Source organism: Ictidomys tridecemlineatus, chromosome 9 (assembly GCF_052094955.1).
Source record: "Ictidomys tridecemlineatus isolate mIctTri1 chromosome 9, mIctTri1.hap1, whole genome shotgun sequence".
NCBI lineage: Eukaryota > Metazoa > Chordata > Mammalia > Rodentia > Sciuridae > Ictidomys > Ictidomys tridecemlineatus.
Window position 1 is genome coordinate 69673051 of NC_135485.1, and position 13320 is coordinate 69686370.

Consider the following 13320-nt stretch of genomic DNA (forward strand, 5'->3'; position numbering starts at 1 on the left):
CACCACATAAAGATAAAGATGTTATGTCCACAGAAAACTAAAAAGTAAATATTAAAAAATTCTCTCTCTCTCTTTTTTAAAAAAATATAAAATTTAAAAAGAGTTATAATAAATACACCATGAACTTGCCTGATGAATTTTTGGCTGTTTGCTTAAAGGATGAGTAAGTTGGGGGTCAAGGTTCAGGCATATGAATTGTGTATCTGGACTGGAGGCCATATATAAAATTAGCAGTACATTGGTCTTCAAAAATATTGAAATTAACAGTATTGGTGGAAATGGAAGCTGAATATGCATTGATATATTATATTCCTGATAAAGTCTCGGGCAAGTTAACTGCTATTGATGGGTGTGATGGGAAAAATAGTAAGGGTTCAAGCTGTCAACACTTATGCTTCAGTTTAGACACCTGCTGCCTATCCACTACCTGGTGTTCATAGCTCCGATTTTTTAATATGTAATTGATATCCTTATCTTATGGGTAGATTTCCATAAAACATAGTAAGGGAGTTTCATTTTATTGTCAAGAAATTAAACATGTGAGCTGTAAAGCCAATATTAAGTAGGCATGCTAAACACTCAACCATTGATTTTCCTGAGCTTCTCTGTATAATACATCACCACTAAACAGTGTCATCACACAAATTGTTATCAAGAGATAAAGGACACCAAACATGAATTGACTAAAATAAACTGTGCTCAACCCACAGTCCTTTTAACTACCCTATGTGGCCAATAAGAAATCTGGACAGGACTTGGTGCATCTCAAATGGTCTCTAGGAAGGAAAAGAAATCCTCTGATTAAAACAATGTATTTTGCCAGTGTAATAAGTCAAAATGGCATCAATTTTGCAATTCCTAAAGGATTGTTATATGAATCATCTATAGGTTTTTTTCTTTTATGAACTGATATTTTTAATGATTCTAGGGATTTAACCCAGGTCCTTGAGCATCCTGTGTAAATACTCTACAACTAAGCTTCATTCCCAGCTCAACTGCTGGTTCTTGTACTAACTAAAGGATATATTAATATTATTGGGCCACAGATACACCCAAGATGTAATTAAGGTGACTATTAGAATTTTATTACACAATATTAGCACTACAAAGACAAGGGCATTTCATTGAAATATTGGTATTAGCCACTTGTGCTGTATGCATTCAGAGGATTGAAAAAAAGGGAATATATGCCACTTTTCAGTATGAACCAACAAATGCCATAATAATTGGGACTCAGTAAGTTACCCAGAAAATTAAAGGATTATGGTTAAGAGTTGTTATCAAAAATAAGCTATGTACCCTTTGTAAGTTACACTTAAAAGTTCTCAAGTGGTTTAGAAAACTAAAAAGCTTTGAGAAATGCAATGTACATTAACCATTGGAGGCAGTAAGTGTTCCCAGAAAATCTAATGCCTATGAACTTCATCTCTAAAGAGATGTAGTGAATGAATTAATGCTATGAATATAAATTTACTACTAATCCTAGTCACTCTTGTAGTTAAATATAAGCATACTGCATAATAGAATGTGCAACTGCAAATAAAGTTGTTATTTTTGTCTATTATCTTAGTCCAGACTTTTTTAGAAAAAAATAATTTAGAAAGACATTTGAAATAACATGTTCTAATGGCTCTTCTTTACCTGAAGAAAACACATTTGTTTTCCACTAGATCAAAGTACAAAATTATAAAGGTTTGAAAAGCAAATTTCCATTTCTCAATTTGAATCCCAACTAAAAATATTTTTAGTAAAGCCATGGTAAATTACCTATTTTATCTTGATAGTTTATTTGCATATGACCAAGCAAATTTGTCCAAAGTCTTTAAGTAAACTAAACAGTTTCTTGGTCAGTTACTCTGTTTTCTACCTCTAAGATTTCTAGTAAAATGCATCCTGTGCATTAACAAAAACAAAATTCTCTACTGGAAATTGAACCCTCATTTAGTCTAGGGAAGTGCTCTACAATTGAATTAATGCTCAGCCTTTTTTAAGACAGGTTTAAGATAGGTTTCCCAGCTGGCCCTGGAAATTGTAATCCTCTTGCTTGTCTTCCCAATAACTGTGATTACCATTGTGCACCCCATGCCTGGCTAATGGTTTCGATTTTTGTTGGATGTAGTGTCATGTGTTTCTCATATCAAACCCAATAAATATTTTAGCCATTTTATCTTATGCACTGCTATTATATTTTCCTCTCCATTTGTACACTGTTCCATTACTGTCATTTCTCCCAAAATGGGCCCTTCTGATGATTTTGGATATGTAGAAAAATATTTTGTTTATGTGTTATAATTAAAGAGGTTTTACTAGTATAAGTAAGTGAATTTATACTCTAATATAGGATCTTGTCTTTCTTTATACATTACTAATGTAGTATTCATGTCTTAATTATTACAGTATATTTCTTCTGTATTATGTAAATACAGTAAGTTTTTCTGATGTTTGTGTAGTATTTACTAGTATGAAGCCACCATATTTTACTTATACATTTCTATAGTGAATGTTTGGTTCTATTGCCATCATTTCAAAATCTTTGCATGAACATAATTCCCTTGTTAACTTTTCATGTGTTGCTCTCTGGATGTATGATAAGGGTTCGAGTAATAAGAGTGAAGTGAATAAATATTTTACCCAGGACTATCAGGCTGCCCACCAGAATGACTGCCCAGGATAATCTAATTATGTACACTAGGACTCCAGTTTAAGCCATAACCTCACCAGCACTGGTACCATATACTTCCTGATAGAATGAGTTGAGATTGAGCTCTTTTTTCCCTAATTTCTGGTAACATTGAATATATACTCTAGAGTTGTTACATAATTGAGTTTCCCTTTCTGACTTAATGGGAAATGAGTATGTTTTGTTCATTGCCTGTTTTTTCAGTTAGGTTGATTAGAGTTTTGCACCCCATGCCTGGCTAAAAGATGTATTTGAATGAATTAATGCTATGAATATAAATTTTATTATTAATCCTAGTCAGTCTTGTAGTTAAGTATAAGCATACTGCAAGCTCTATTGGTTTAATGTAGATATTTGCAAAGTTATACAAAGGAATAGATAGTGTTATGTTTTGTATGAGAGGTGTCCCCCCCCCCCAACCAATCTCACATTTGAGAAAATGCAAGAAGTTTCAGAGGAGAAACAATTGGGTTGTAAGAGTCTTAAGCCAATCGGTAATTTAATCCAATGATAGGGATAAACTGAGTGGTAACTGAAGTGGTAGGAGTGTGGCTGGAGGAGGTAGAAATTGGGTGTGGCTTTGGGTATATATTTGTATCTTGTGAGTAGAGTCTTTTTCTCTGACTCCTGACCACTGTGATGTGAGCTGCCTTTCTCCACTATTCTTTCCCATCATGATGTTCAGGCTTAGGTTGAGCCTTGAGGAATGGAGCCAGCCTTCTATGGACTAAGAGCTCTGAAAGTGTGAGCCCTCAAATAACCTTTTTCTCCTCCACAATTGTTCTAGTCAAATACTTTAGTCACAGCAGCAAAAAAAAAAAAAATTACTGAAACAGTAAATACTTAGGCTTTGTTGGTGACAATGGTCTTTGTCATAACTACTTTGCCATGAAAGGGCAAAAACAGATAATACAAAAACATTTCTGCAAAGTTAATGCCTGTATTAGGACCTAAAGCCCAAGACATGGTCCCCACTTATGTTAGGAACAATCACTCAACTATTGCACACATTGCTCTGCATGTGTTGCTGTGGTGGGACAAGCAGGGTCAGGCATCTGTGTCTTAACAAGAGCTCTCAGGAGAATCTGATGCATATACCACTGACTCAACCAGGGAAGTAAAGTGACTTCTGAGTAGAGTATCTCAGAAATGGCACAGGAGTTACATCCTCAAACCTTTGGTCTCTATTCTAACTATGACCCAAAGCCCCCAGCTGAGACTCCTGAGGTTTTACAATTTCACTAGAGAAGTATCACTAACTTCCAACATCATCAATAACCTATATCATCATAGATTTTTGTCCCCTAGAAATAACACAGGTTATTACAACACATTTTAGATTTCATATTTTAATACAGCATTAATATATATCTGTTATTTATTATAGAATGGCAGATCATGGACTCATCATCTATTAAAACTAGAGGTCTACTAACCTCCCATGCATTTTTAAGGTGAGAAAACTCATACTAGAGATATTATTAACTTTCTAAGCATTTCAGTAATTTAATTCTACTTTTCATATCAATAAATTTGACTGGACTTCTTTACTGTTTGATGAGATGAGCTAATATAACAGGTCAGTTGTTTTGGCTTGGGTTCTTTCATGTGTAATTCAGTTTGTTGTGATTTTTGTGAATATTTTCTATTAAAAATATTTTTTTTCTGAACAACAGTATGCAGGCTACTGAGCAAAGGCAAAAATATCTGCATTGGTGAAATAAATTACGGTGTTCCTTTTTAATATTAGGGTAATTCATGGTAAATTAAAGGGGATTTTAAAAATCTTTTTTTTTAAGAAGTAACAATTTTAGGTAGGTAATTGCAAGAAGGATAGTAGTTATACAAGCCAAAGCCAGGTGATTTTTCCACAAGCTCCACGGAGATGGATCAATGCCTTGGAGTGTCAAGTATTCTTCACCAGTACATCTAAAATTCAACACACAATTTCTGATTACATTTGCAGCATCTGTCAAGGTTTACTCAATATATTCACTATTTCTTTCTTAGAAGCCAATAAGTAACCAAATAGTATGAAATCATCACTTCATATATAATACTTATTATGGAGTGCTTAAAATTTTTCTAAATACTGTGCTAAGCACCTTGCACCTAATAAGTTAAGGAATTCCTAAAATAACCCAAGGGGGTATAGGTATTACACACATTTCAAAGAGGAGGATTCATTAATAAGGATTAATGAATTTGGCCAAGTTTACAGTCACACAATGAACCAAGTTCTAGTCTCCTCAGATTCATTCCATTTCAAATTTATAATGCTACTTTTCTCGAAGAAAGTATTGATGAAGGAACTTTTCACCACTTCTAGTGGGTAAAAGCTCAGCTTTAACTGATGACACCTATAGGCCCTACTGAGAGCATCAAAAGTTCCTTCTGGTTTGGCTCACCCACAGAAAAGTTATCCAAAATACACAGGCAGGAATTCTACAACTACAGATAGAGGAAACAAATGCTTCTAGGCAGTCAGGATCTGTCAGCTCCTGTACCATGATGGTAATAATCATCACAGACACTCCACTACAGAAAGATACCCAGGAATCAGACTTAGGTAGCACCTGGAACAAGATGGAGCATTCTTGCCACATGATAGAAAAGTGGCTCTTAATAAAAAACACCTTGTGCAGCCATAATTATTACCTGCTGCCATTCTTGCGCATCTCTTGGAATTCAGCCATTTCTAAAATATCCTTGACCTCTCTGTGCTATTAGAGGAGCTTCTTATTTTTCTCTTATGTGAAGGAGCCTTCTATGAGCATGAAGCCTGTGGTAGCTTCTCCTTATGTGGTCTAATGTTCCCCATCCATTTTATCCTAACTAATAACCTGGCACTAACTTTTTGTCACAGAGACTATGCCCATCTCAAAACAAAAAGAGTGCGTAAGGAAAACTCCTCTTAGTAGAGGCTTTATCAATCATTAACAATAGGGTTTGTGTTTTTACAAAGACTTAATTCTATATATTTGAAAAATCTAGGAGAGATTGAACATGCCAGATTCTTTTTTCCCTTGGTAATTTATCTGTTAAAGTCAAAGATAACAGCAATCATAGAAAACAAAAGTAGTATTAAAAATTAAAAATGAGATCTTCTAAATTGATTGAAATTTGCACTTCAGTTTTAAAGACATTATGCAAAAATAGATTTTCTTGTCAACAAACTGAAATATGTATTTCTTTCTCTAGTGGATATAGCCTTTGATAAGGAGTATACTGAGTCAATGTATAGACACACACACACACACACACACACACACACACAACTATGCAGGCTTTGATTTCCCATAAGTGTGAACAAAGAGAAGGGCCAGAATCTCAACAAAGCAACATTAACCACTTTTATCCTACTGCTGCTCTTTGAGCTATTACTAATCTCCAAGGGATGGGCTCACTGGTAGCATAGAATCCAAGTGATCAGAGACTATGATCCTTCACTAAACTCTGAAAGCAATTAATTTCAAAATCAATAGTTCTGAAAAAATAAGAAGTGAATCCTACAACTAAAACATCAAAATAATTTCTCAAAAGTCTCAAAACAAATATGTCTCCACATTAAACTTAAACACAATTTTATGTTCAATACAGAAATTGTATGGGTGTTCATATATATTACTGTACAAGAACTCATATTTCAAGTGATACAACTTAGAATCAGGAAGTTTTGTTAGCCTTGAAAGGACTCAAATCAGCTTTAAACCTGGGGGCCTTTCTTAATCACATCATAGGAGTAATCAAACCCTTTGTGACATTGAACACAAACTTACATCACATAGGTGGAACAGCCACTGCTTTTTGTTGTATTGAGTCCTGGACAGAAGTTTTGTCCCAAAAATTCATTATACTGCAAAGCCTACAACAAGGGGGAACAGAAGTGAAACAGACCTGGATTCCAAAAGTTTCCCAGAAATTATCCCAATGATGTGAATTCTAATCTTAATTTTGTATTTACAACATGTGAAAGTCTCATATTCACAGTCTATTTCCCACAAAATACCTTATTTTCCCTGGAAATCAAGAGGCCTAAGCTTGGGATGTTGCTTCCCATTGGCCAAGAAATCATTACTTCATCTCTTCCCAATTTTATAGTCCCATAAACACTACAACTAAAATAATACAGTGGTGATCAAAGGTAATGTTGATTTATGATAATTATGTTTTCCTCAAAACTAGTTGTAATTATGTGAGTTAGAAATTTGGTTATACATGGATGAACAGTAACTTTGGAGTTGATTGGCTTGCTAAAGCCAATACAGTTAAGAGTGTATTATGGTCTTATTTTTGCTTCTTCTACTTTCCCTAATTTCTCTACAACCTTCATCTTCCTGAAACAATGAGGTGATTGGGGAAAATCCCACGTGACTCCTGGCATTTGTACTAACTTAGGCTAATAGGAGATTCTCAGTCATGAAAGGTAACTCCTGGATAGGACTCTTTCACTGCTCATGGTCAAAGCAATATAGATAGGCATTGTTTTTGTTGCATCCAGCTTGAAAATACATTTCCTATGACAGATGAGGACAACTTACCATATAACCATAGTGAGGGATACTTAAGTACTGAATCCATGACAGCCAAGGGGAAAAGTTTCCAAAATCCAGTGAAAAATTTATCAAAATCTACAAAAAAAAAAAAAAAGCAAAAACCATGAATTGGAACAAGACTAGTGATTTTACGAGAAATTCTAGATAAGTCTCTCCAAGAACTCTAGAATTTTCTATACACTTCTGCTAGGACAAACTCTTTCTTAAAATTTCTTCAACTTATTCTAGACAGTAAGCTTCATCCTTCATCCCTTGCATATCTATACCTCCACACAGCTAAGATAGTTTATGTATTAAAGGAAGGACAATATACCTATGCTGCAGTCTGGCTGGGCACAAAATCACGAGCCACTCAAGCAGGAACAAACTTTATTTTTTTAAAACTGCCTCCAATGCCCTGTACTGCCCGGGAAGATTGCCGACCCACTCCTGCAGCAATCTCCTGGAACCCCAGAGGAAGTTGCTCCCCTGGAATTCCCTCCTACTGCACTTCCCCAACCAATGGGAAGTCTCCAGGAGTCCTGTAAGCAGGCCCAGGTGAACAGCAGGAGTCCAATATCCATATGAATGCAAATCTTAACGTAATCATATCATCTCAATGACTAGCTGTCATCACCTTTCAACCAAAAATGCCATGCATCATATTACTTGGCTGTGGCTCTTAGCATACCTATAGTCTGTATTATACATTCATTTATTTGGGAGATTCAGGACAATATTATCTATATTATATTTTCCACTTATTTGGAAGATTTGTAATTATCAAGACTAAGTCCTCTAATTTTTCTGTAATTGCACATAAAAGAATACCAAGAAGTACAGTTATCCTTTGGTAGCCCAACGGTATTGGTTCCAGGATATCTAGTCCACAGATACCAAAAATCTGCAGATGCTCAAGTCCCTTATTTTTAAAATGGCATAATATTTTCATGTAACCCACATACATTCTTTATGCATAAATAAAAATATAATGTGTTTTAAAAATCATTTTAATATTTTTTAATGCCCAATACAACATAAATACTATGTAAATAGTTCATATGAGTAGAGCAAAATGACAAAGAAATAAGCACATATACTCATTGTAGACATAATCTTTGCTTTGCATAGTATTGATCTGCAGTTGGTTGGATCTTTGAATGCGGATCCCATGGACATGAAGAGCTGATTTTACTGACTATTCAAATTATACTAAATCATATGTACCCAGTAAGGAACCTGACAGTCTAAGAACAATCCTAAGCATCACATGCCCTTTTCTACTTTCATATAACAGGTAATTTGTTATTCACAAGGTTCGACACTATATATTCATTACATTAGGAATCATCTGGAGCTCAGAAAGGAGGCCTTAGAAAACCCAAACCTTAGACCTGATAAACAACATAGTGTGGTGAAATACAGCAGGAAACATAGTCAATCCCTCCATTTAAAGCTACCAGAAAGCCATGTGGCAATGAAGATGCCAGGAAGGACTGCTGGAGACACACCAGAGACAGCTGCGAGGTGCACATAATGCTTGTCCTAACTGGCGTGAGGTACCCTGGGATATTCAGAACAATGACAATGTTGTGGTTTTGTCTGCATGTGTTAAAACTGGACCTAAGCAACTGCTTAGTATATAAGTCAGCATCTCCGAGTAATGTGATCCTGGGACTGATTTTTAAATTTCTACGTAGAAAACCTTACATAATAATTAACCATATCTTTTATTTGTTGTATGACAATGTAGAAACTATAAACAAGACATTGCTTTCTCAGTGATATACATTGATTTTTGCCAAATTTATACATGAAAGAATTAAACTTTGGCAATAGATTATGCTAATTATGTATCTTTGAAAGACAACTCCTTGTACTGTAGAAGAAAGGATGTGTGTATTAATAGGAGAACCACTCCTATTTGATGTCATTGTGTGGCAAAGGTTAGTAACTAGTTTCTGCTGATTCATCACTGTGAGTGCAAAATTTAAGGCATAAAAGATTAAAACTAAGGAATCATTAAAAGCAAAAGTAAGCGAAAAATATTAATATAAAAAGCATCAGGAACCCATTAATAGGGTGACCTTGTAATATAAGTTTGGGATTTCCAGTGTTTTTATAAGTGCCAGGAGGAAAGTGGTACATTCTCTAATATAAACAGGATCTTAGTCCATGGCCTCCTGAAAGCATCTTAGGTCTATGCACAGAATCCTCAAAGAAGGTTTTAAAGGACAGGTGAAAGAGTGGGAAGAAACAAGGGAAAAAATTTCCTCTCAGACAATCACAGTTCACACTCACCATCATCAATAGAAAATATAGTCCCAATATTGCTGCTGTGAAAAAAATACTGTGAACTCCAATAGCAAGGATCAGGGAACCAGTTGAATAAGCCACCATCAAAATGGTAAGCATCATTATGAAGAAAGCCTTCACCCCTGGTTTCAATCCTTTGAAAGAAAAGAAAGGGTCAGTCTACCTGCCTAGGTTCCCATGTATTTGACACTTTTGTATGTGTGTGTGTGTGTGTGTGTGTGTGTGTGTGTGTATACACCCGTGAACAAATGACAGTATAATATTCTGAAAAATAATAGTATCAAGATGAAAAGTTGTCATCCAAGACCAAAATACCCAGGGACATTAATTGCATCGTTCACCACTGTATAACGTTACCACACAGACTGATTACACTTTCTACCAAAGCATTTTCCCATATAACACTGATGTTGCCCTATGTGTAATTTTGACCAATTCAGAATTGGTGAGGTGGACACAGGCAACATATCTAGCCAAATTATACTGCCTTCTCCTATTAAAGAAAACTCATCAACAACACATCCATGTACCCAGACATCTCTACATTACTCACTGTCTGCTATAATGCATTTGTCGGCAAAAAAAAAAAAAAAAAACTGGGATCACAATTCTATAACAATGTTTTTAATATATGGGAAGGAAAGAGAAAGAATTCATATGCTGAATCCCCCTAGACAAATCCTATTAATCTGATTCAGATTGGAGCCAAATGAAGTTTCTTCGACCACCTTATGAACTCTAATGAGTTAATGCTCACCATCAGTCTTACAATGTTGCTATTGCTGCAGGAACACCAATCAGGACTGTGGGGGAGGGGTTAGATTACATAATTAATTTTTTTATGAAACAACTTTTATTTCTAAACTGGAAGGTTTACACTTTCTCAGTAGTTCTTACTCTGCAGTGTATTGTCAAAAATAGATATTTTTGTGATGTGTGTATGTGTGCATGTGAGTGCATGAGAGAGAGAAAGAAATACATTTACATTCTTACAGCATGAGCCTGGGAAGAAGTCTGAGCATAATGCACGAATGAATGTGTCTATGGTCATTAAACAAGTATTTTTGTTAAATCCCTGAATCCAAAAGTCATCATCTTTCTTTAAATAGGGAAAAGGAGAAGGAGAATAAATATGTATATGTGTGTGTGTGTGTGTGTGCACGCATGTGAACATGTGCACATATATGTATGTGTGTATGTTGATTTTTTAGCTGTCTCTTTGTATCTCTAATACCTATTTATTGTTTTTCCATTTATATTTTATCTTTATGTAGAGGTATACGTACAGAGACACAGAGAAAAATTAAAAAGCAATAAATATCCCATTATCTCCAGCATAGTCTCAAATATGAAGGAATTCTTTCCATGTTTTTGTATGAATCACAGCATTTTACTGACATAAAATGTATTTATAGCTTTGAAAGTCCAGTTGAGCCCAGTACGGTGCCATACACCTTTTATCCCAGGAATTGGGTTGACCCAGAAAGGAGGAATCCAAGCTTAAGGCAAGCCTGAGCAAATTAGCAAAACCCTATCTCAAAATAGAAGTGTAAAATAGGGCTGGAGATGTAACTCAATGGTAGACCACTTGTATAGCATTTGAGTGGCTCCAGGTTCAATCCTCAGTACTGCACACACACACAAGTAACAAATAAAAATAAAAGAATTTGCGTAGAACAGTACTGACAACTGAACTACCATTTTAGAAAGTGAGGAATGAATACTTGCTCTCCTGTCTTATGACTTGATCTTTCGTTTTGGAAACCATAAATATGTTTACAAAGCAAAATTAGTTTCCTTTCATTTGTAAGACTACGGACACATCCTCTTTATCTTGTTACTTACCTAACATGAAGTATACTATACAAGTAAATAGAATAATTGTTAACAAACTCCTGGGTAGAAAATCAGATAACAGTTTTCCAAAGAAGTAAGAAGACACTCTGTAATATCCACTGATGTACTCTTGTCTGCAGAACAAAAACACATACCATATATTCCAGATTAGTCCAGGAAGGCACAGCCCAGAGGAGACTCTGCTGTGCAGACTCCTGCTTTCACCAGGTCTGACACTGCAGATGTCCAAGGTTTGCTGGCTGAACCCCACCTCCACGTTATTCTCCACTTCAGGTGCAGCCTCCCTGGAGCATCAGCCCACCAAGGCTGTTGCTGGGATCCTCTCATGACAGCACTCCTCCTGTGCTGCCCACTCTGGCCCACATCACCCCTCCAGGGACAGAGTCTGCATCTCCTCACTTTCCTCAGAGGCTATATTTCTCCTCTGAGCTGCACTCTGCTTGAAGAGCAAAATGTTGGGCTAATCTCAGTGATAACAGAGGCTTTTCTTCTCCCCACTTATGATTGTGACAAAGGTGGCTTTATTATTCTTCAAGGCCCTATAAGCAGGTGCAGTTTCCTAAACTCCTTTTACTTTATTTATTTTTAATTTTAATTTTTTTAGTTGTAGTTAGACACATTACCTTTATTTTATTTATTCATTTTTATGTGGTGCTGAGGATGGAACCCAGGGCCTCGCATGTGCTAGGAGAGTGCTCTAGCACTGCTGAGCTACAATCCCAGCCCTCTCCTTTTACTTTTACTACTCTCATAATAAAAAAAGAAGAAAAAAGACTTTTTTTTTCAATGATCATGTCTTTCAACAATACATCATTTCAGATACTAAATCCTCATCTTTTCTCTTCTTCACATGGATCTCTTGTATTTTCAAATTGTTCCACCAGTATCTTCATTCCTTCCTTCTCTGATGATTGCTATCCTTGGTGCATATGTAAGCACGGGCAAATCTCCTTTATATTTGAAAATCTCAAGAGAAAAACTGAACCTTTTCTTCTTTTTCTTTGATTTATTACATTCTTAAATCTACTGAAGGCTGCACACCTTCAATTCTTTGTCAGCTTTATCTACTACTGCTAATTTGCTGATTAACCCACCACTACAATTCTACCTAGCTCCTCAAAATGTTCTTGCTAGAGTCATCTTGATTTGTTTTTTTCTAGAAACAAAAAGATAATTTTAGCCCCTCTATTACTTGCTTTCTCTGCAGCACTGGAATTTGCTGACTACACCTCACCCCAAAACTCACTCTTCCTTTGGCAAGAGGCCCCATACACTTGACTTTCTACCCTGTTCATTTTTTTTAGTTAATACTGGTTATCTCTGCAGATACTTTGAAAGCTCATATTGTACATAATAGGTATATATGATTTGTATTCATCCTTTAAACACATCAACATATGAAAGAAAAGAAAAATACTGATATTCTCCCAATCAGATCCTTGGTCCAATTATGGATATCACCAATTTAGTCATCAGACATCAAGCTCCTTCCTAAAATAGAGATCTACTCACATAAAGAGCTTCTTCTCAAGTGCAAAGGTCTCCTTTGCTGACAGGTTGGGTAAACACTGAAAGCCAATTAGCAGACAGAGTGTCCAGGTCCTGCCAGGACAGAACAGAAAAAAAAGAACCATAGTTTTTTTTTTCATAAAAAAAGAAAGGAAGAAGAAAAAAATTACTACTCTGGTTAAAAGAGAGAGGAAGAATGACCCCATGAGGTCTCTCCCAGTGTAGGGTATAGAAATTCTGTGTGGGAAGACAAAAAAAAAAAAAAAAAAACATTCTGGGGTTGGATATTGGCTATAGTTGCACAATGAGCAGGTGCTTGATGCACTGAACAGTAACTGTACATTCAAAAAGGGTTAAAAGGGTAAAATTTATGATGTATACAGTTCAACAATAAATAGATACAAATATATATGAAAAATAAAA

The 13320-nt window shown here is 35.6% G+C and overlaps 1 long non-coding RNA gene across 1 annotated transcript; it reads right to left on the reverse strand.

Annotated features, from left to right (window-relative positions):
- Positions 1–4013: 4013 nt before the first annotated feature.
- Positions 4014–9659, reverse strand: LOC144366522 (uncharacterized). The gene is made up of 4 exons (XR_013425580.1): positions 9517–9659; positions 7222–7311; positions 6460–6545; positions 4014–4609 (listed from the first exon to the last, which is right to left on the reverse strand). It is a non-coding gene; the product is annotated as an uncharacterized LOC144366522 (long non-coding RNA).
- Positions 9660–13320: the final 3661 nt, after the last annotated feature.